Below are 22,939 nucleotides of genomic sequence, written 5' to 3'. Positions count from 1 at the left end.
AAAAAAAAAAGAAGAAAGCAAAAAAGTTGCTCTTTGCTATGAGAGAAATGAGCTGAGCGGACAGTTTCTGGGCATTTTATTTGGCTGGTTTCCGAGCCCGGGATAAGAAAGAAGCGAAGGGCAGGAGCGGCCTCTCGATTTCTTCAGTTTTGAGCTATGCGGAGGAGTTTCCAAGTTACTCTAAAGAACCCGATTAAAGGGGCTTCGTTTTCCATTTATTTATTTATTTAAATCAAATAAAGCCATTGATTTCCATCCATTTATTTAAATCAAATAATACAAATCAAAACAATGAGTCATAACCAGGGCGAAGGGGTTAATTAAAAGGTGACCTTTCAAGTATATTGAATTCTTCTCTTCCACTTCGCCCCCCCAAAAAATTGTAAATGATTTCTGATTTATCTGCCTCTTCCACACAGAGAGAGACCCACGAGCGCCTCCTGTAAAGTTAACTTACTTTACGGACTGCCCAGTAGAGCAAAGGCGCGATTTGAAAGCCGATAAGGGTGTCTTTAGGTAAGCGACCTCCGGTGAAGAGGACAACCGATCGTTTCTCCTGCCGACGGGATGATTTTCTGTGCGAAATTCCACTCAGGACTCAAATCACGGTTCGATTGAGTTTAATCCTCCGTTTTACAATCCCATTGAAAGGGGTAATTTCTTAATCTGGGTTTAAACCTATGGCTCGCACGAATGTAACCGCTACGCGCTCCCACGCCTGGTTTGTAACGATTCTGAAAGAGAAAAGAAAAGAAAAGAAAAGAAAAGAAAAGAAAAGAAAAGAAAAGAAAAGAAAAGAAGAAAAGAAAAAAAAGAAAAAGAGAAAGAAAAAGAAAAAGAAAGAAAGAAAAAGAAAGAAAAAGAAAAAAGAGAGAAAGATAGAAACAAAAGAAAAAGAAAGGAAGGAAGGAAGGAAGGAAAAGAAAAAGAAAGAAAGAAAGAAGAAAGAAAGAAAGAAAAGAAAAAGAAAGAAAGAAGAAAGATAGAAAGAAAAGAAAAAGAAAAAAGAAAGATAGAAAGAAACAAAAGAAAAAGAAAGAAAGAAAGAAAGAAAGAAAGAAGAAAGATAGAAAGAAAAAGAAAGAAAGAAAAAGATAGAAACAAGAAAAAGAAAGAAGGAAGGAAGGAAGGAAAAGAAAGAAATAAGAAAGATAGAAAAAAAAGAAAGAAAGAAAAAGAAAAAAGAGAAAGATAGAAACAAAAGAAAAAAAGAAAGAAAAGAAAAAGAAAGAAAGAAAAAAGAGAAATATAGAAAGAAACAAAAAAGAAAGAAAGAGAAAGAAAGAAGGAAGGAAGGAAGGAAGGAAAAGAAAGAAAAGAAAGATAGAAAGGAAAGAAAAAGAAAGATAGAAAGAAACAAAAGAAAAAGGAAATAGAAAGAAAAGAAAAAGAAAGAAAAAAGAGAGAAAGATAGAAACAAAAGAAAAGAAAGAAAGAAAGAAAGAAAGAAAGAAAGAAAGAAAGAAAGAAAGAAAGAAAGAAAGAAAGAAAGAAAGAAAGGTTCCCCCAAATCTGACCTACCCAGAAAGTTTTCGGAATGAAAGAAAAGGGACATTTTGCTGGGTTCGGTTTCTGCCCTGTTTTCTCAGCGGGCTAAGACTGAGGACGCCCCAGACTCGAGTCCCCGAAAACAGCGATTTTGCCACGCTCCGAAAGGACCGCCGGCGGATTTTCCGATCAGAAAATTGTTAAGAATATTCCTAGCTCGGATTGTGGGGCTTGTAGGGTTTTCTGATCGCCTGTTCGTCCCTTCCAGATCCTCAAGGGATCCCCAGACAAGCGGAATCCCGGAAGGCCAGCGAATCGCAGAAAGGAGAGCCGCTTCCAAACAAACAGCGGACTTGTGAAACCCGAGGTGTGGCCCTGACACTCTGTACACGCTCAGGCGACAAGCGGGTTCTAGAGTTATTCCCGGCAGGAAAGGAGAAGGTAAACGTTACTCTCCGTCCGTCAGTGTGGGGTTTTTTTTCGCCTAATCTTAGTAAGAGCAGCGTCTAGCAGGCCACCTTTTGCTCCGATGATTAACCATAACCACTTTTGCAAGAATAATTCGTAATAAAAAAAAAACAGTCAGATATCGTGTGGAAACGAGAAACGTTATTCTGTTGGTGTAAAATCCCTATCGAGACCATAACTTCCTTGACAAAGGTCACGTGGGTGATTATAGATATGTGGAATCGGAGAAGAGAAATGGTTTGAATAAATATATTTAAACGTGCAGGCTTTCTATGGATTTTGATTCTTTTACAGTGGGTGCAACTTTAAAAACCAACAGTATTCACTAATCGTTTCAGGATACAATGTTAAATGTAACATCCCATAGAAATAAATAATTGCATAAAACATTCTAATGGAGAAAAAAAAATTAAAGGAAGCATTCTTAATTAAAAGCAGTGCATTTATACCAGCCAAAAAGATGCTTCCATAGTCTCACTTGCAGCATATTAAAGATGCAAGTGCAAGAGCTCCAATGGTGTGTGTGTGTGTGTGTGTGTGTGTGTGTGTGAAATTAATTGTGAGAAGAGATTGAATCACTGAGTCACACAGGGCCATTCTGTGCCCAGTTTTTGCTGAAAGACACCCTGGGAAAGAATTCAAAAAAATTCTCTGTTATCAATCAGCCAGACTGCACTTTTCTGCAATTTTGGCTAAACTGGGCAGATGAATCTGGGCCAGTCAATGTCGTCGTCGTCGTCCCCCCCCCCCTGCAGAAGCCTCTGACTTGGAAACGGGAATGGAATATTAACTCTCTACCTAAATTCACTATTCCATGATGGATGTAAAAAGAGATGGGTTTGAGTCAAACAATTGTGGTCACCATGTTTATTATTTATTTGTTTGTTTGTTTGTTTGTTTATTCATTTAATATGCTTATTTATTTATTAAATTTATATGTGACCCATTTCACTCTTGAGAGATTCTAGGTGGGCCTGCAAACTCATAAACAACAACAGAGCAGTTAGAAAGCTTAAAGCATTAAAAACAGCATTAAAAATTAGCAAGGATGATGTTACCTAGTTTGGTAACGAAATGTCTGCAATCAAACAAGCAAGCTCTGGGAGCAACCAAGGGCCCCAGATTAATTAAAAATTAATTTTAAAAATCTGGATAAAAAGGAGCCAATATATAAGCAGGTCTCTTTTTACTCCTTCTCTATGAACACCTCTGATTCTATGTCTTCTATTCTGGAATGCTAGGACAGATATTGCCCTACTTCTGGGGAGTGGAGACCTTCTGTCCTTCACTGATTAATCTCCTCCACCTTTGGTCTTCTCCCCAGCTGTTCTCTTTGCCATTTCTAGCAATTTTCCCATGTTCTCTACTACAATCATTCTTCCTTAAACAGGCAGAGTCTGAGAGATAGGATCTGGTCAGTGTAAAGCAGAAGTTGTGATTCTTTGTTGTGATCCAGAAATCCAGAAATCACTCTTCTATTAACCTGCAAAATAACTACTTCCCACAACACTGTCAACTTAATTAATAAGACTGTATTACTATTATTCCTCTACAACTATATTATAATAACACTTCCTAGTACCTATCTCTTCCCACTTATGACTATAACCGTGTTGCTTGTTATTTTTTACAATTTGTATTGTTTTATTTATTTCTTAGTATGATTTGATTGCTTATTAGTAACCTACTACTATCACTAAGTGTTATCTCATGATTCTTGATGAATGTATTTTATTTATTTCTTTATGTACACTGAGAGCATATGCACCAAAGACAAATTCCTTGTGTATCCAATCACACTTGGCCAATAAAGAATTCTATATTCTATTCTATTCTATTCTATTCTATTCTATTCTATTCTATTCTATTCTATTCTATTCTATTCTATTCCATTCCATTCCATTCCATTCCATTCCATTCCAACCTTAACTGAGTGCTTTTCTTCAGTCATATTATATTGTGGAATGCTACTCTTTGGACCAGACCTTTTCAACATTTTTCCTTCTGAGGTTCTTATGAAATATCAAGCATAGGGATAGAGTGCTTTGAGAAGTCATTTAATTATCTGGTAGATCTCTTTCCATTGAAAATGTAATTAAAGGACTACGCTACAACTTCACACTCATACTGTTTAGCAGGGACCTAGACCTCAGGAGGAACTTATTTGATTCTATGAGCCATATAAGCTGGTGGAGCTAGCTGGCCCATGAGGTTCTTCATTGGAAGACTTCAAGATTTTTTTTGTCAAGTTTTGTTTCATTTTATATTGCTTATACATATCAATGCGTGAACAGTGTGTGATACCTGGGTATCATACATTTTAGTACAAATACACATAATATTATTACTCAGACTTATTACATTTCATTGTTCATATTGTTTAAACATATCTAATACTACCACTATTCAATTTCAAAACCTCTCTCTTATTATTACATACATCTTGTTATACTGTATTAAAATATGTATATTGTTATTCCCCTCTTATTTCTATTTCTATTCTATTCATGTCACCATAGTATTCAAAGACATTTCTTTTCTAGTAAGACTTCAAGATTGAAAGATCATTTTTCAAGAAACTCTAAGGTGGTGTTTCTTAACCTTGGCAGCTTTTAAGATGTATGGACTTGATTCCCCAGAATCTCCCCGGTGTATAGAGGTGAATAGACTGCAGAAAAAACAATAGCTACCAACCTGCTTCCATTGAGGACCTGTATGCTGCACGAGTCAAAAAGTGGCCTGTGAAAATATTTACAAACCCCTCACATCCCGGACATAAACTGTTTCAACTTCTACCCTCAAAACGACGCTATAGAGCACTGCACACCAGAACAACTAGACACAAGGACAATTTTTTCCCAAACGCCATCACTCTGCTAAACAAATAATTCCCTCAACACTGTTCAACTATTACAAAGTCTGCACTACTATTACTGTTAATCTTCCCATCCTTCCTTTCACCCATCTCCTCCCACGTATGACTGTATGACTGCATGACTGTAACCTTGTTTGCTTATATCCTAATGATTTTTATTGACTGTTTCCTAGTATGATTTGATTGCTGATTGTACCCTATTATTAAATGTTGCACCTTCTGATTCTTGACTCTTGACGAATGTATCTTTTCTTTTATGTACACTGAGAGCATTTGCACCAAGACAAATTCCTTGTGTGTCCAATCACACTTGGCCAACAAAGAATTCTATCTAGATGACACTGACGATCCTTCCAACTCTATACTTTTGATGAAAAAGGCCGAAGAAGCACTCTTTCTAAATTAGTTTTCAAAGGAGCATAGCCCTGATATATTAGGTCAGGCAACTTTAGACAAACTGCCCCGTAGGTGAAGGTCCTATTGCTTGACATGTTTTTATGATTAAAAAGTGATAAGGCATCATATTCTGTCCATCTAGATCAGGGGTCTCCAGACTTGGCAATTTTAATTGGCTGGCTGAGGAATTCTGGAAGTTGAAGTCTTCACATAAGTTGTGAAGTTTGGACACCTCTGATCTAGATGGATAAAATGCTGCAGAATTATGCACCTCAGTGTATGATGTACAGCTCCTTTGAATTAAACCCAGCTTTTGGTGACTACATAAACACAGTTAATATAACTTTTTTTGTTTTTTGCAAAACACCAAAATGATTTGTCATGGCTTGCTCCTAGTCTGGTCCATGGACCTGGAATCCTTGGCAAGACCCAATCCAACTGGTAAGCAAACCTAGAGCTCTGTTTAGATTCCAAGCCCAGACAAATCTCACTCGCAAAGATATACGGTAAGTTACACAGCACCTGTAGATCCAGATGGAGAGAAAATGATGCCTAATTCCTTTTAAAGTCAAGTAATAGAACCTCCACTTAGGGGGCAGTCTATCCAGTGGTGGGATTCAAATTTTTTTACTACTGGTTCTGTGGGTGTGGCTTGGTGGATGTGGCTTGGTGGGCGTGGCAGGGGAAGATTACTGCAAAATCCCATTCCCTCCCCACCCCACTAACCTGCTTTCCAGCCTTGTTCTCCTGTGCAGGGCAACAAAAGAAGACCCAGCCGATCAGCTGGGACACGGGAGGCAGAGAATAGATGGAAGCAGGGTCAGTCAGAGGTGGGATTTGTCAGTTCTCCGAACTACTCAAAATTTCCGACACCGGTTCTCCAGAGCTGATCAGAACCTGCTGAATACCACCTCTGAGTCTATCTTGATGTCAGGAAAGTAGCAGAGAAAGACTTTCGCTCATAAATGCCGGTTTGCTATGAGGGAAAAGGATGAAAATAATTGGATATGTCTCTTGGTTTTCTCCTCAGGGCAACTAACAAAACTGGGGAGAAAACCGAATGTTAAAAAAAAAGTAAACTAAATAAAGTGAAACTCGTGTAAACAACCAACTGCTGCTGGAGGCAGGCAGGGAGGTCCTTTTAACCTGAAAATCGCAGCCTTGGTTGATCTCCTCCTAAACCAAGATTTCCCTTAAGCTTCTGCCCACATGTGGTTAAAGGACTAATAGGCTTTGTTTCCATCAATTAATTCTTCCCACCAGTTGCCCTGCTCTTCCTTAGTTCTGCTGGGCAAGTCTGTTTTTATTATGGGAGGAAAAAAGAGAAAAGATTTACTGGCTGCTTTGAAAAGGGTGGTGGTGGTCAGGGTCGAACCAGTAAGTCTTGGGGACGCCTTTTGTGCTGGTTTCAAACAGCAGGTCATCTACATTGTAGTGGCAACCAAGGATGCTCAAAGCCTCCAGCTGGGGAGCATTGTGCCCCATCCCAGTTGCTGTGTAATTTGGGGAACCCAGTCGTGCCCGTGAATAGCTGGTACAATGTTCCTAATATGTTGTCTTTTCAACTCTGGTTCTTTTTTCTTCCTTTAAAAAAAAAAAAGGCACTCTACCAATGCCACCCAGCTCCTGATTCGAAAAACTACACAAAATGGTCTGCTGCAACGTCTTACCTGTCAATGACTTCTTCAGCCTCAATCACAATAATACACGGGCAAACAACTGATACAAGCACAAGATAAACCACTTCAAATTTAATTGCAGAAAATACGACTTCAGCCACAGAGTGGCCAATGCCTGGAATGCCCTACCAAACTCCGTTGTTATAGCCTCAACCCCTCACAGCTTCAATCTCAAACTGTCTACTGTGGACCTCACCTCATTCCTAAGAGGTCCTTAAAGGAGGTGTGCATAAGCGCACCAGCGTGCCTACCGTCCCTGTCTTACTGTCCCCATTTATCTGTATTTACTTCCTTTGTTCATATTTATGTTCATACCTATACTTGTTTCCTTGTACCTGTTTGACAAACAAACAAACAAATTAAAAAAAATCTTCATCGCTTGTGCCGGATGGTACCCGGTTTGTTCTTGGCCCTGGGTTTTTCTCTCTGTAGGCTACTCCTCAAAGGATTCACCATCTCCTCCATCTTCAGTTCCTGCTTCTGCCAAATCCTTCTTTCTTGTTCCTGCTTCCACTTGCTTCTTCCTTCTGGTGGGAAGCAGGGAACAGTTTTGATTTTCTTATGCACAGCTGGGTTGGTTTAGAATTTGTTTGTTTGTTTTTTTATAGAGCAGTTGAAGCTGCAACCAACTTTTGCAGTGTGGGAGGTTTTTTTGCATTGCTGCAGTAGGTTAAGCAGGCTTCCAAGGTATCTGTCTCAGTCTGTTCACCATTTCCCAGGTTTTAGCACCCTTCCCCTGATAGTCAGTACACTGTGCTTAATGAGTGTGATTGGTCCTAATTGGGCAGCTTGGACTGCATAAGCCTGGTTTTTTGGTGTTCTTAATATAATCTGCTCTGAATCTTTCCAACTGGGCAGCCATGGAAGTCTAATTATAAATAAAGTAAAATAAAATCTATAATTGTGAACACACACACACACACACACACACACACACACACCACCTCATCATCATCATCATTATCATCATCATGTCACTATTTGTATCTGCATCTATGCAAATGTTTGTGCCTTCTCAGTCCAAAAGCTTAATCAGTACTTTCCAATCTCCCTTTTGCAAATTATTTTATCACCTCTGGAAACTTTTTCAGGACACTGCAAAAGCCCTGTATTAGTAATACATTGATTTTTACCATGTATTCTTTTTACAGAGTATCCATATAATGATATGTGTGTATGCCTCTCTGGAACACAAACATATTTATAATATAAATGGGTGGAATTTTGTGCAATCAAGAAAAAATGCATGAAATCTTGACATTCCTACCATCATTTTGCACAATTTTATATAAAGAATTCTAAACTCTTATATGCTCCGTCAATTTGCAAAGATATTGGCCAGTTAAGTAATAAAAATAAGAAGAAAAATTCCAGAATTGAGATGACAGCAACAGATGGCAAATGCTGTCTCTCCAAAGAAGCTGAAGAAACAGCGGATCACACAGCTGCTGATACAAGATTCACAGACTGCTTACAAACAACAGCATGACAAAGTAGCAATAATGGTGTACTGGAATATCTGCAAGCAGTGCCACTTGTCCGCAAGCAAGAACTGGTGACAATGTCTATTTATTATCTAGACCTTTTTGTCTTCGTTATCAAAAATTGTTTTGTCTGGGGAGCTATGGGGCAGAGGCTTTTCTGTTTGAATTCTAAAGTCCCAGAGCATTTTAGCTTCTTCATTTTGTGTTACTTTTGTCTATTTGGTGATCTCACCAAATTCTGGGATTCTATGACTTTCACTTCCATTTAGAAATACACCTGTAACCAATTCATTCCCACATCAGTGGTGTAACATAGCATTATTGACATTGGCCATTTCATTTTGCGCTGACCAAAGTTTCTTAAGTGGTGTCTGATGGCAACCCAATGAAAGGTACAAAACCCAAAGTAAACTGCTCCAAACTTGATTTCAGGAAGTACGACTTCAGCAACAGAGTGGTCAATGCCTGGAATGCACTACCTGACTCTGTTGTTACATCCTCTAACCCCCACTCCTTTAACCTCAAACTATCCACTATTGACCTCACCCCCTTCCTATGAGGTCTGTAGGGGCCGTGCATAAGTGCACCATCATGCCTACCGTGTCCTATTGTCCCCATTTATTCCTACCTATTTTCTGCATTCTTACTCATGTTTATACTTATATCTATTATCTTGTAAGCGATTGACAAATCAAATCAAATAAAGAAAAAATTAAAAAAGTCCATCACAGTAATTCAAATGAAAGATGATGAAGATGAAAGATGGGTGTCTGTTGCCAGTAAATCTAGTTCTGAAAAATGCTGTAACTTAGTGGTCCCCAACCTTTTGGGCACCATGGAGAAAGATTTTTCCACAGACTGGAGGCGGTATGGTTTTGCATGCTGCCTGCACTCTGTGGATGGAGCTTTGCTTGTTTACGTGTCCCAGTTGCTGGCATGACACAGACTGGGGCCAGTTTGGGGGTTGGGGATCCCTGCTGTAACTGATATACCCTGGAGCTGGACAAAGACCATCCTGGCTGTGACGTCCACCAGTTCTTCTATCAGGAATTGAATCTGAATTGAATTCAGGAAGATCTCCAGATTGCAAGCTCTTCATGATAGCTGGATTAGAAAACAGAGACTACAAGAAATATTAGAGGCCTAAATTTATTGATATATAATAACACAACCTTCAGTTTCTTTCTCATGCTTTCTGGATTTCTCAATAAAGCTCATACTTTACTCTTACTGCATACCTTCTTCAATGTTGGATCAAAGCAGAGGTGGTATTCAGCAGGTTCTGACCAGTTCTGGAGAACCAGTAGCTGAAATTTTGAGTAGTTTGGAGAACCGGCAAATACCACCTCTGACCACCCCACCCCCATCGATTCTCTGCCTCCCGAGTCCCAGCTGATTGGCTGGGTCTTCTTTTGTTGCCCTGCATAGGAGAATGGAGCTGGGAAGCAGGTTAGTGGGGTGAGGAGGGAATGGGATTTTGCAGGAACCTTCCCCCAGGAGTGGGGAAGGAATGGGGGTTTTGCAGTATCATTCCCCTTCCACGCCCACGAAGCCACGCCCACAGAACCGGTAGTAAAATTTGTTGAATCCCACCACTGGATCAAAGGATGGTCTCTTGAGGCAGGCCAGCACCTATTTCATAACTGATAGATCTTCCCTTTTGTTCGTGGGGTATTATTGGCTACTGCTTGGACATTCCATACCCTTCCCTGGTCACCCTGATTAGCTAGATGGGATAGGACTCCAGTCAATATACAGCGAATCCAATATCAAACAGAATCTTGCACACTTCCTAGAGATCTACAGGATTGGTTCAGAATGGAGATGACAAGATATTCAAAAATAGCAATAGACATCAGGCACCAAGCTTACTCACATCTAAAAATTCCACTGGTTTTCCCAGTCAGTTTCCAGAGGCGGGGAAAAATGAAAGCGTTAGTCTGTAACTTGGCTATCTGAAGAACAATGCTCTTCTTCACACTTTTCTTAAATGTTAAGTCTTCTAATGAGACCTGCTTTTTGAAGGCATAATAATCTAACTTGCAACAAGAGCAAGCATTTAAACAAGTCACTGGGTTTCTGGCATTTGTGAATAAACCGCAGTGATTTGTAAAATTCATTGCTTCCCTCCTTTCTTCCTCCTGCTTGTCTCATAAAGATTTCTGAATTTCTCACAGTAAAGCTACATTAATGCAATCCTTCTTTACTTGTTTTCTAATTAGCCTAATTGAATTCAGATTGCTTAAAAGTGGGCACCCAAGACGTTTATCTTGATGGGATGATGTTTTTGAGCTCCAAAGATCCTATTAACTGTAAGAATGAAAATCCCCAATTGTGCAGCTGCTTTTCTGGCCAATGAGAGAGGCAGCAGCTCCCCATGATGAGGTTCAGTGGGCTAATTTTCCCCTGAACTTTGATCAGGCTTAAGTCTATACTGACATACCTACGGTAACACTGCAAACATGTTATGTCATGAGAAATCCATGTGCTGGGCATGCAAATGCATGTGCTGAAGTTTGACTTCATGGATTTGAGAATGCCTTTACTTTTATTAATAATATGTTCATTAGTTAAGATCAGAGTTGGTTGTGTGAATCTCACTATGATATCATCAACAATATGACAAATCACTGACCTTGTGGAATAGAGATAATGAGATAGGGAGCAACAAAATAAACCAGTTCTCACCTATCCTGGTTTCCAACCATTGTCTAGATAATTATATTTTGAACCTGTTAACTCCACTCGGTCTTTCAGTTTGGTGGTCTTTCAGTTTAAGGGAATCTTGTTAGTTAGTTGTTTGATGATTTTTGCTTATATTCTCTTCTCTGACCTCTTAAACCACAAAAATGCTTATCCTATCTATGCTGACAAATGTAATTAGCTGATCTGAACCTCCACACGCTTTCACTCAGAGATTCAAGATGTTCCTGTCACATTTTTAATTCAAAGGTCAAGAGCTTGGGGCTGGTTTTATGCAGTGGTTTTTGCTCTGTGAAATAATAAAAAGATGTGCAGAGTTACAACCAGTGAAGATGCTAAAGGCAAAGAAAAAGGCAAAACCATTGTGAGTTTTACAGATGTTTGGGTAGATTCATTTCTACTTCTATACTAAGGGAGTCCTATGGTTTCTTGAGTTAGCAGCTTGTTAACTTTTTTTCATTTCTTTCAACTTATTCTCCAAAGCAGCAGAAGGCAAAATGAGAAACAATGGATGGAAGCCAATCAAGGAAAGAAGCAAAATGGAATTAAAAAGAAACATTCTAACAGTGAGAACAATTAACCAGTGGCACAACTTGCCTTCAGAAGTTGTGGATGCTTCATTACTGGAGGTTTTTAAGAAGAAACTGGACAGCCATTTGTCTCAAATTGTATCTGCTTGGGCAGGGGATTGGATTAGAAGACCTCCAAGGTCTCTTCCACCTCTTTTCTGATTGATTGTTCATTTATTTGGAATGGTATTTATTTGAACGTGACTCTTCATACTTGAAAAATGACAACATTGCAGGATTCAGTCTGAGTTGGTCATTGGGACCAAAGGTTTATTCTTCCAAGCTTTGGGGCTTTTCCTGGAAGCCATCGAGAACTTCTGATGATGGGCTCCAGGAAAAGGCCAGAAGATTGGAAGAATAAAACTTTGGTCCCAATGATTAACGTAGATTGGATCCAGCAGCATCATTCTGGAACATGTATAATTTGCCTTCATTCGCAGTGACAACATCACTATTTTTTTCCTGAAGTGTTTTGAAGATTTGCTTTGGTGAAAATTTCATGAAGAGGCTCTCCCAAACTGTTCATTCCAAGAGGAGATGTTGCAGCTGCCCATCTGTATGACATGGAAGGAAGGTCAGCCTTGGTTGTTGTTGAGGTAATTGCCCGTTAGGAGAATGAGCGCATACAGGGAGACGTATAGAGAGTAGTGTTGGAATAATACACACAGAGCACACAGATACACCGTACAGTAAATGTAGGTTTTTACTTCCAGAAAGGTTTAAGCAGAGTCCAAAATAGGCAGTCCAAAGTCATTCACAGGTAAAATCAGTCAGTTTTCAATCCAGGGATAATCGAAATAACAAAGTCCAGTGTCAAAAAACAGTTCAGTATCAGACTTACATTAAATCCAGTAATATCAGTCAATTAGAAGAAATGGAGGAACGGCAATACTTTCCAACAGAAGGAAACAGAGATACTCACTCAGACACACTCTCTTCTGAGACTAAGACTAAACAACCCAGGTTTCTGGCTCCATCTTATGGCTGTTTGAGAAACCACACCCAATTGCATGCTCTTGCATTCCCTTAAAGATATAGTACTAAAATGTTTATCCTGGTTTATATATTTCTAACCCAAATACCTGTTAGGTTACTCATATTCCTAACAGTTGTGACAGTCCCTACAATATGGGATTGCTTATCTGACTTGGGTTACTTCTGACTGATGGAAATTTCTCTGGAGGAAGGAGAAATCAGGAACCACCGCTTGTGCTCTGGAAGAATCGCTCCTGAGTAGAAGACCACAAGAATTTAGTTTCTTGTGGTTTCTTGTGGCTCAAGCATCTTGGGACCTGAAGGATTTACAATGCACTCTAAACAACATGTGATCAGATTGCCTTTTGATATGTGTTATTTTTATTAGATTATATGTTTTTAAACATGGGATTTTCATGTAGTAGGGTATTAGATTTGTTTTAGTTTTTGGTTTGGGATGGTGGATGTAATCTTGCCACTGAAAACTTTTAGTCTAGAGCCTTTCAAGGGACTGGTATAGAGGTAGTTCTCAACTTAGGACCATTTGTTTAGTGACTGTTCAAAGTTATGGTGCTGAAAAAAATGACTTACAACTGGTCCTCCTAATTACGACCGTCACAGTGTCCCTATGATCATATGATCAAAATTTAGGCAACCTGTATGTATTTATGAAGTTCCAGCCTCCCAAAATCATCTGCTCACTATTAGTGATCCTCCCCGCTAACTCCCAACGAGCAGAGTCAAGGGGAGAAGCTGACTTTGCCTAATGACTGTGTGATTCACTTAACAACGGTAGCCAAAAGGAGGTGATAAACTCAAGCACTAACCATTTAACAACCATCTCACTTAGTGACAGAAGTTCCAGTCTGAATTGTGGTTGTAAGTCAAGGACTACCTTTACACATAGGTGCATCTATTAATAAAGAAGTATACTAATTTTGAGTTGGGTTGAGGTATAGAGATTCAAATCTTCCTGTGAAATACTGTTTGTAGATGTAATATAGATTACTTTATAGATAACATGGGTGAAACTATGAAAAACAGTATTGGTCACCTGGGATGGGATATTTTTTGTTTATCTCAGGTATAGAAACTTTATAACTGGTAGCAGCATTATTTATTTAAGAATCTCCAAGGGAGCAAGGAGTCCTAAGCATTGATGTCATTAGCAGCTAATGAAAGCATCACATATAGACATTGACTATCTATGGGAAGTTATAATGAAATACAGCTACCATAATCACAACCAGAAACAATTTGTTGTAGTGGTTAAGGTGCTGGCTTAGAAAATAGGAGACTGTGAGTTCTAGGCCTGCCTTATGCATGAAGACCAGCTGGATGATTTGGGGCCATCCAACTCAGCTCAATCCATCTTCACAGGGTTGTTGTTGTGAGGAAAACAGGAGGCAGGAGTATTAGGTATGCTTACTGCCCTGAGGTTATCTCATGTTATTCATTCTATATATATATATATATTCGGCAGAATCTCATCTGCCATCATCAGGCTTCTACAACTACAATGACGTGGGAAAATACCCGAACAAAGCTGAATGCCATACATATATATATATATTTTATATATAAGTTTTATATATATATATATATATATATATATATATATATATATATATATATATATATTCTTAAGTATGGTAATGTATATTCAGCTTTGCTTGGGTATTTTCCCACATCATTGTATAATACAATGTATTATTATTATAATACATTGTATTATATTGTATAATATAATACAATACAATATATACAATGACGTGGGAAAATACCCAAGCAAAGCTGAATACCATACACACACACACACACACAGACACACACCCCTTCAATATTTACAGATTAACATAGTTGGAAGGGACTTGTAGGTCATCTAGTCCAACCTCCCACCCAAGCAGGAGACCCTACACCATTTCTGACAGATGGCAGTCCAGTCTCTTCTTGAAAGCTTCCAGTGATGAAGCTTCCACAACTTCCAAAGGCAACTTCTGTTCCATTGGTTGATTGTTCTCACTGTCAGAAAATTTCTCCTTATTTCCAGGTTGAATCTCTCCTTCATCAGTTTCCATCCATTATTCCTTGTCTGGCCTACAGGCGCTTTAGAAAATAGCTTGACCCCCTCCTCTCTGTGGCAGCCCTTCAAATATTTGAACATTGCTATCATGTCTCTCCTGGTACTTCATATATTTATATCTCACATCATCATCATCATCAATTAAAGCTCTTCTAAATCTTTAGGACTTTAACAAAGAGATAATTTTCTTACTTACTGCATATATGTTTTTATTTCTGTTTGTTTTGCACTTAAGGGGGGGGGACGGAAAGCAATGAACGAAACTGGCAAATTGGTCCATTCGGTGTGCAATTAAAAACTAAGAGCAGCAAACAGGATTGTTCTGAACAGGACTATTGATTTGTAAAAGATCCCACCAACCACTTGATTGTCCTGGGAAAACTGTGTCTAGCATTACCATGAGGTGACTGCTGCAGTCTTTAAGAGATTAGGAAGGATTAGTCAATAATCAGAAATTCTTTTAGGCACCTTGGAAATTAGCAGCTCTGCCTCTCAGTTGCGGGGATAATTATAGCAAGATGAAGCTTATAATGAACCAACTTGGCTTTGTGCCCTAGAAAAGCAAATGCAGGCAAGTACAGTTAGTCCTCAATTTACAACCATTCGTTTAGTGACGGTTCAAAATTACAATGTCGCTGAGAAAAGAGACCTATGCCCATTTTTCACACGATCCTTGCAGCCTCCCGGTGATTACGTGATCAAAATTTGGACACTTGACAGCTGGCTCATGTTTATGATGTTTGCAGTGTCCTGGGGTCATGTAACCACCTTTGACTTCGAACATAGAGTAACTTTATTGTCACTTAAAAGTACACTAATCGGCGTACATTATAATGAAATTCCATTGCATTCAGCTCTCAGAGGGTCACCATCTTCAATATACACTACATAAACATAACTAACTAACTAAATAAATACAAAATTATGCATATACCCTCATACCCACATCTCTCTATATAAAAGCGAAATACGACTCATGCATCATCACAAAATCTCCAGAACCGTAAAGCCTACAAACTTGAAATTTGGCACATATGTTCCTCTTGGCTTCTAGGTGCTCACTAAGAAAGGGTTTTTTCAAAATGACAACCAGAGCATTAGTATTTTGTATATTATTATTATTATTATTATTATTATTATTATTATTATTATTATTATTATTATTATTATTATTAACAAGCTCTGATGTTAAGGAGTTCTACTCCTCCCCACCTGAAAAGAAATCTGTTCCAAATGCAAAACACAAGCAGAGGAGAGGAGTTTCCATGTCCGTTTTAGTTTCATAGTAGCAACCAGCTTTAGTACAGAACAGTTGAGCTAAGCCACGCCCAGGCTCCTTGCTGTCTCCTTCTTGCTCACACAGCAAATACTGTTTCAGTTTCCAAACAGCCCTCAACTCTTTCACACACTGACAGGATGCTAGCCAGATGAATACCGATGGATGCTGGTAGGCAAAGGCAGAATTTTTTTCGTCATTTTCCTCCCCAAAAACTAAGTCCGACCACATAGCTTCATAGCAAAGCACAGGTATCGAGCTAGTATATTATATGACACAGAGAAACAACACAGTGTAGTTCAAATGTATACACACATGGCCTTTTGTGACTTTCTGACAAGCAAAGTCAAAAGGAAAACCAAATTTATTTTACAGCCCTGTTACTAACTTAACAACTGCAGTGATTCACTTAACAACTGTGGCAAGGAAGGTTGTAAAATGGGGCAAAACCCACTTAGCAACTGCTCGCTGAGCAACAAAAAAATTTGGGCTCAGTTCTGGTCGTAGGCCAAGAACTACCTATATCCATGTCTGTCAATTACTTTTGGAATATATTGGAAAGTATTTGGGAGGCTTATCGAAAGAAAAGTTGAGTTGGTTCAGGGACCCTGAGGGTCCTTTATGATGGACAGCTTGATGGCCTTCACCCAGCAGTTCGATTCTGACTGGGTGAAGGTTGACTCAGCCTTCCCTCCTTCCAAGGTCAGTAAAATGAGGACCCAGATTGTTGGGGGACAATCTGTAACACAACTGATCCAAACAATTGAGATACTGATCAACTCCAGATATCTGGGCATGAGAGAAATTGATATATAGTACAGGTAGTCCTCAACATACAACAGTTCATTTAATGACTGTTCAAAGTTACAATGCCACTGAAAAATGTGACTGACGACCATTTTTCACAGTTATGACCTTCGCAGCACCCCCAGGGTCATGTGATTGAAATTCAGATGCTTGGCAACTGGTTCATACTTATGACCTGTGACGACTCAGAGTGTAACACAAACGTAACAAAATCCAAAACGTAAATAAATGTCCTTTAATGCCTCCAACTTGGCCCCACTGTTCAATAATTCTCAGTTGGAGATAAAACATACTCAAAAATAGTCTTCAAAAGAAAGCAATACAGTCCGAACTTAATGAGCAGATAGAGGTGAAATAAAAAACCCAAAACAAACTACAACGACGAAATTTCCACAATGGACCAGGAGAAGTAATTACCAAATTCAAGGAGATAACAAGGCACGGTCTGTTGGAAGGACACCAACCAAGATAACTTCAGCCCAAAATAAAACACGCTTTGCTTATGGCAATGATGTGTTTTAACCATCTCTCTTATATACTATTCTCCCCAGCTGCAACCAATGAGGGGGATCATGGCCGCTTCCTCTTTCGTAAGCCAAGTTGTTTCCTTCTCCGTTCCTCCCTGTGTGTCCTAGGATGCAGAGGGGATGGGCCTGGTTCTTCCTCTAACTGCCCAGCCAGCCTCTGCCCTTCCCCAGCCTCCTCCACAACCTCCAGAGCCACACCTCCACTCCCTGTCGGCTGTTCCTCCTCTCCCTCAGAGTCCGATTCTACCAAGGGCATGACATGACCATTGCTGGGTCCCAAGGTCATGTGATCCCCTTTTCTTCTGACATGCAAAGTCAATGAGGAAGCCAGATTAACCGTTTTACTAATTTAACAACTGCAGTGATTCCCTTAACAACTGTGGCAAGGAAGGTTGTAAAATGGGGCAAAATTCACCTAACAAACTTATCACTTAACAACATGAATCTGAGGCTCAATTACAGCCCTCTCTAAGCAGTTTACAGAGTCAGCCTATTGCCCCCAACAATCTGGGTCCTCATTTTACCCCACCTCAGAAGGATGGAAGGCTGAGTCAACCTTGAGCCTGGTGAGACTCGAACTCCTAGCAGTGGGCAGAGTTAGCCTGCAATAATGCATTCTAACCATATGATATTATACGTTTATTACTTACGTGTTAGTAAATAAATTGATATGATATCATACTGTACTATGTTATATAATTATCTGTTATGTAATGATAATTATAAGAATGCCATATTATAATAATAATAATAATTTTATTCCAGGTTATCTGAGGGACCATCACTCACTGGTCACATCTGCCTGACCCATCAGAGTGGGGAGGCAAGGAATGTTGTAGGTCCCATCCCCTAGGGAGATACACCTGGTGGGACCCAGAAGAAGGGCCTTCTCCGTGGTGGCTCCCTCTCTCTGGAATATCGTTCCCCCAGAGATTAGAATGGCTCCCACTCTAACACTCTTCCAGAAGGCGCTGAAGACCTGGTTCTGCCAGCAGCCTGGAGAGCTGACTGTATCCAAAGTAAGTCACACAACCCGCAACTCAGCTTTAACCTTCAACCACACCCTTACTTCAACCAATCCACCATCACCCAAGACTAGGCACACACGCCCCTAACTACCTCAATTCCAACCACAGCTGGCCTTAAATGCAAGCTACTCAATGCAAGAAGCCCTGTGAATAAAATACCTGAATTTCTCCTCTTACTAAATATGGCTAAATTCGACATCATATTTGTCTGTGAAACATGGCTCAACACATCTCTCCCTGACTCCATTACCACAGTAAGAGACTATCATGTTTACCGATCAGATTGTGAAATTCGTAGAGGAGGTGGTGTTGCTATCTTCTATAAAAAGTCCTTACATCTAAAAAACATCCAAGTTACCCAGGAGCTTGCTCTTCCTGAGACCATGGTCTGTGAACTATCCTTAAATATCACATTTCGATTCTTACTATGTTACAGAGCACCTGATTATGACATCGAACATGTAAACAAGCTAAATTCACTACTAATATGGGCAACATCCTGTCCACATGCTTTTATCTTTCTGGTGACTTCAATCTACCTCATATTAACTGGACCCTAAACGAATGTACAACTGAACCCATACATGCAACCTTCTATAATGTTGTTACAAATCTGGGACTGGAACAGCTAGTAACCAGCAATACTAGACTTAACAACTGCCTCGATCTCATCTTCTGCAATAGTTTGAATTTAATTTATGGAATACAGATTACAGATAATCAGAGTTGGAAAGGACTTTGTAGGTCATCTAGTCCAACCCTCCACCCAAGCGGGGGGCCCTACACCATTTCTGACAAATGGCAGTCCAATTTCTTTTTGAAAGTCTCAACTGATGGCGCTCCCACAACTTCCAAGGGCAAGCTGTTCCACTGGTTGATTGTTCTCACTACAATACAAACTCAAGAACCCTTTTCCAACAGTGACCACAATATGATTGACTTTTGTCTCAACATACGCCCACACAAAAATCATCACAATGATGTAATCCCCAATTATAACTTCAAAAAAGGCAACTATGATCTTATAGACAACGATCTCTCATCCCTTGATTGGCAATCTCTATTCACTGGATGCAGTACTGTTGAAGACCATTACAACAAATTTTTACTTGAAGTCAAAAGAGTCATCAAACTATATGTACCAATAACAACTCCCAAAACAACAACAACAACAAAAAACAGATTACCCATAACAATAAGGAAACTTCAATCCAAAAAGAGATCACTCTGGCGGAAAAACAAATCTGGTCACATTGCCAACTTCAAAAGCCAATACAAAAATTTATGCCACCAAATAAAGACTGAATGCACCAATTATCACATCAAAAAAGAGAAAAACCTTCTACGCACCAATTCCACCCGCACTTTTTACAATTTTGTAAACAACAAACTAAAAGACTCAAGCTCCATCCCACCCCTGAAAGGACCTAATGGTAAAGACTGCAATGATGACACCATTAAAGCCAACCTCTTTAACACATTCTTTGGCTCAGTATTTGTAAACAGCAATGGATCATGCCCAGCATTTCCTAGCCGAACCACAGACAACTACAATGATCTAATACATATCGATTTTACAGAAGACAATGTTGAAAAAGCACTACGCAATCTAAAACCATCCCTATCTATTGGACCGGGTAGAATATGTGCCTACTTCTTAAAAAAGCTACCCACTGCCATAGCCGAACCTCTAAGCATAATCTTCAAAAAATCTTTCAGGACCAGCTTCTTGCCAAAATTATGGTCACAAGCCACAGTCATCCCCATCTTCAAAAAGAGAGGCTCCAGCCTAGTTGAAAATTACAGACCAATCTCTTTATGCTGCGTCACCTGTAAAGTCATGGAATCAATTATTAACCAGTCCCTTATCCTCCACTTAGAGACAAACAACCTACCCTCGAATAAACAATTTGGTTTCAGAAAAAAACTATCCTGCGATCTGCAACTCTTACACTGCAAAAACATATGGACTACACAACTCAATCAGGGCAAAACAATAGACGCAATCTACATAGACTTCTGTAAAGCCCTTGATTCAGTAGTACACAACAAACTACTCCTAAAACTAAAATCTTATGGTATCTCTGGACAACTGCATAACTGGGTAGAAGCATTCCTGTCAACATATAACAAATGGTCAAAATTGGGAGTGTCCTATCAAATTCTGTACCTGTCAATAGTGGTGTCCCCCAAGGCGGTGTTCTAGGACCAACTCTCTTCATACTCCATATAAATGACCTCTGTGATCATATTAAGAGCAACTGTGTTCTCTTAGCTGATGATGTAAAGCTGTTCAATACCACAGACAATACTACTACCCTTCAAAAAGATCTTGACTATGTATCCGAATGGTCAAACAAATGGCAACTTCAAATCTCAACAAATAAATGCTCTTTCTTACATATTGGCAAAAAAAATCAGAAAATAAAATACAAGCTGAATAGTCAAGACCTTGTTGATGACCCAAGCTCTGTAAAGGACCTTGGAATACTCACCTCTAATGATCTGAGTGCTAGAGCCCACTGTAACTACATAGCCAAAAGGGCATTAAGAGTTGTTAACCTAATCCTACGTAGCTTTTTCTTTGGTAATATCACACTACTAACTAGAGCATACAAAACATTTGCTAGACCAATACTCGAATACAGCTCATCAGTCTGGAACCCACATTACGTATCTGATATTAACACAGTTGAGAAAGTCCAGAAATATTTCACAAGAAGAGTTCTCCACTCCTCTACTCGTTGTAGAATACCTTATGTCACCAGACTTGAAATTCTAGACCTAGAAAGCCTTGAATTACACCGTCTTCGGTCTGATCTAAGTATGGTATATAAAATCATACATTGCAATGACTTACCTGTCAATGAATACTTCAGCTTCAACCATAACAACACAAGAGCACACAATAGATACAAACTCAAGGTTAATTGCACCAAACTTGATTGCAAGAAATACGACTTCAGCAACAGAGTGGTCAATGTCTGGAATACTCTACCTGACTCTGTGGTTTCTTCCCCAAACCCCAAAACTTTAACCTTAGACTGTCTACTATTGACCTCACCCCTTCCCTAAGAGGTCTGTAGGGGGCGTGCATAAGTGCACCAACATGCCTACCGTCCCTGTCCTATTGTTTCTTTTATTTTTCTTATATGTAACTATTTCATGTATTCATAACTTTGTATATACTTATACCTATTATCTTGTAAGCGATTGACAAATCTAAATAAATAAATATAAATAAATAAAAATTAAATGGCTCGTGTGATCTGCTGTCACTGGGGCAGGGAGGTGGGAGGTGGAAGGTCATTTTGTTATATTGTACTTTATTAATTTATTTGATTCTTTTTGTTAGTTTTTATTGTTTTAAATGTGGTTTTATATTCTGTAAGCCACCTTGAGTCACCATGGGTGAATAGGTGGCAAAATATATTCAATAAATGAATAAATAATAAATAACTTATAGGGATGATAAATATGTCAATATGCCATAAGGATATAAAGCTGAGACCCCCCAAAATGAGACCAAACGGATGAAATCCTGTGGCTGGAGAGAATGTTTATTCAAGGGGGGGAAATAAATGGAATCAATTTTGAAATGTGTAAATACTGATAAAAGAAAGTGATTATAATCATTAGGATCATCAAAACAATTGAAATGTAACCATGACCACATGATGTAAGCTTTTTTAATATCAGTTGTACCTGCAATGCACATCAAGAAGGACAAGGATTATTACATGGCTACCATCACCAACAACTTTAATTTTTTAAGCTCTTTTTCATTCCTGTTTGAGCAATGAAAGTTGGTTAAATTAAGTGAAAATGGCTGTGTATAGCAAGGGACTACCACTTCCCATATTTATGTTGTCTTCTTTAATGTGCTTAATCCATCTTCCATCCAGTGTTTGAGTTGAATTAACAATAAGATTAAAAAAAGAATACAACCACGTAATGAAAATAGAAATGAAACTAATGATATTTAAAATATATATCTACTCTGTAAGTAATAACATTCGTTCATTATTTATTTTATGGAGAATGGTCGTTTTTAAAAGAATGTGAAGAGATCCTGCTGGTAACAACAACTGAATTGTGACTATGCAAAGAACTCTGGGTGACCAACATCTATTTCCAGAAGGGGCATCCATCCACCTTTTTGTACTAGAGCATCTCATCCATTTAACTTAAGTATCTCATAAAAGAAGAAGAAAGAAGGAAAGAAAGAAAGAAGACAAGAAAGAAAGAAAGAAAGAAAGAAAGAAAGAAAGAAAGAAAGAAAGAAAGAAAGAAAGAAAGAAAGAAAGAAAGAAAGAAAGAAAGAAAGAAAGAAAGAAAGAAAGAAAGAAAGAAAGAAAGAAAGAAAGAAAGAAAGAAAGAAAGGCAAGCTGCTAGACTTTACCACCGTTATAAGTCCCTGTAGATATTCTCAAAATATTAAAATGGTGAATTGTCGCAACTCAGCCTTAATTGGAAGAGCCGTTACTTTTCCAGAAACAATACATATCAAAGGTAAGCTGGACTTGGAGAGATCAGTGAGTCTAGGAAGGTGACAAGGTTATATTCTACTAAATGAATGAC

The sequence above is a fragment of the Notechis scutatus genome, chromosome 2 (genome assembly GCF_049901735.1).
Source record: "Notechis scutatus isolate UNSWTSFEM ecotype Mainland chromosome 2, rNotScu1.2, whole genome shotgun sequence".
Lineage (NCBI taxonomy): Eukaryota > Metazoa > Chordata > Lepidosauria > Squamata > Elapidae > Notechis > Notechis scutatus.
The sequence above is the reverse complement of the archived record's forward strand: the minus strand, read 5'-3'. Positions refer to the sequence as shown.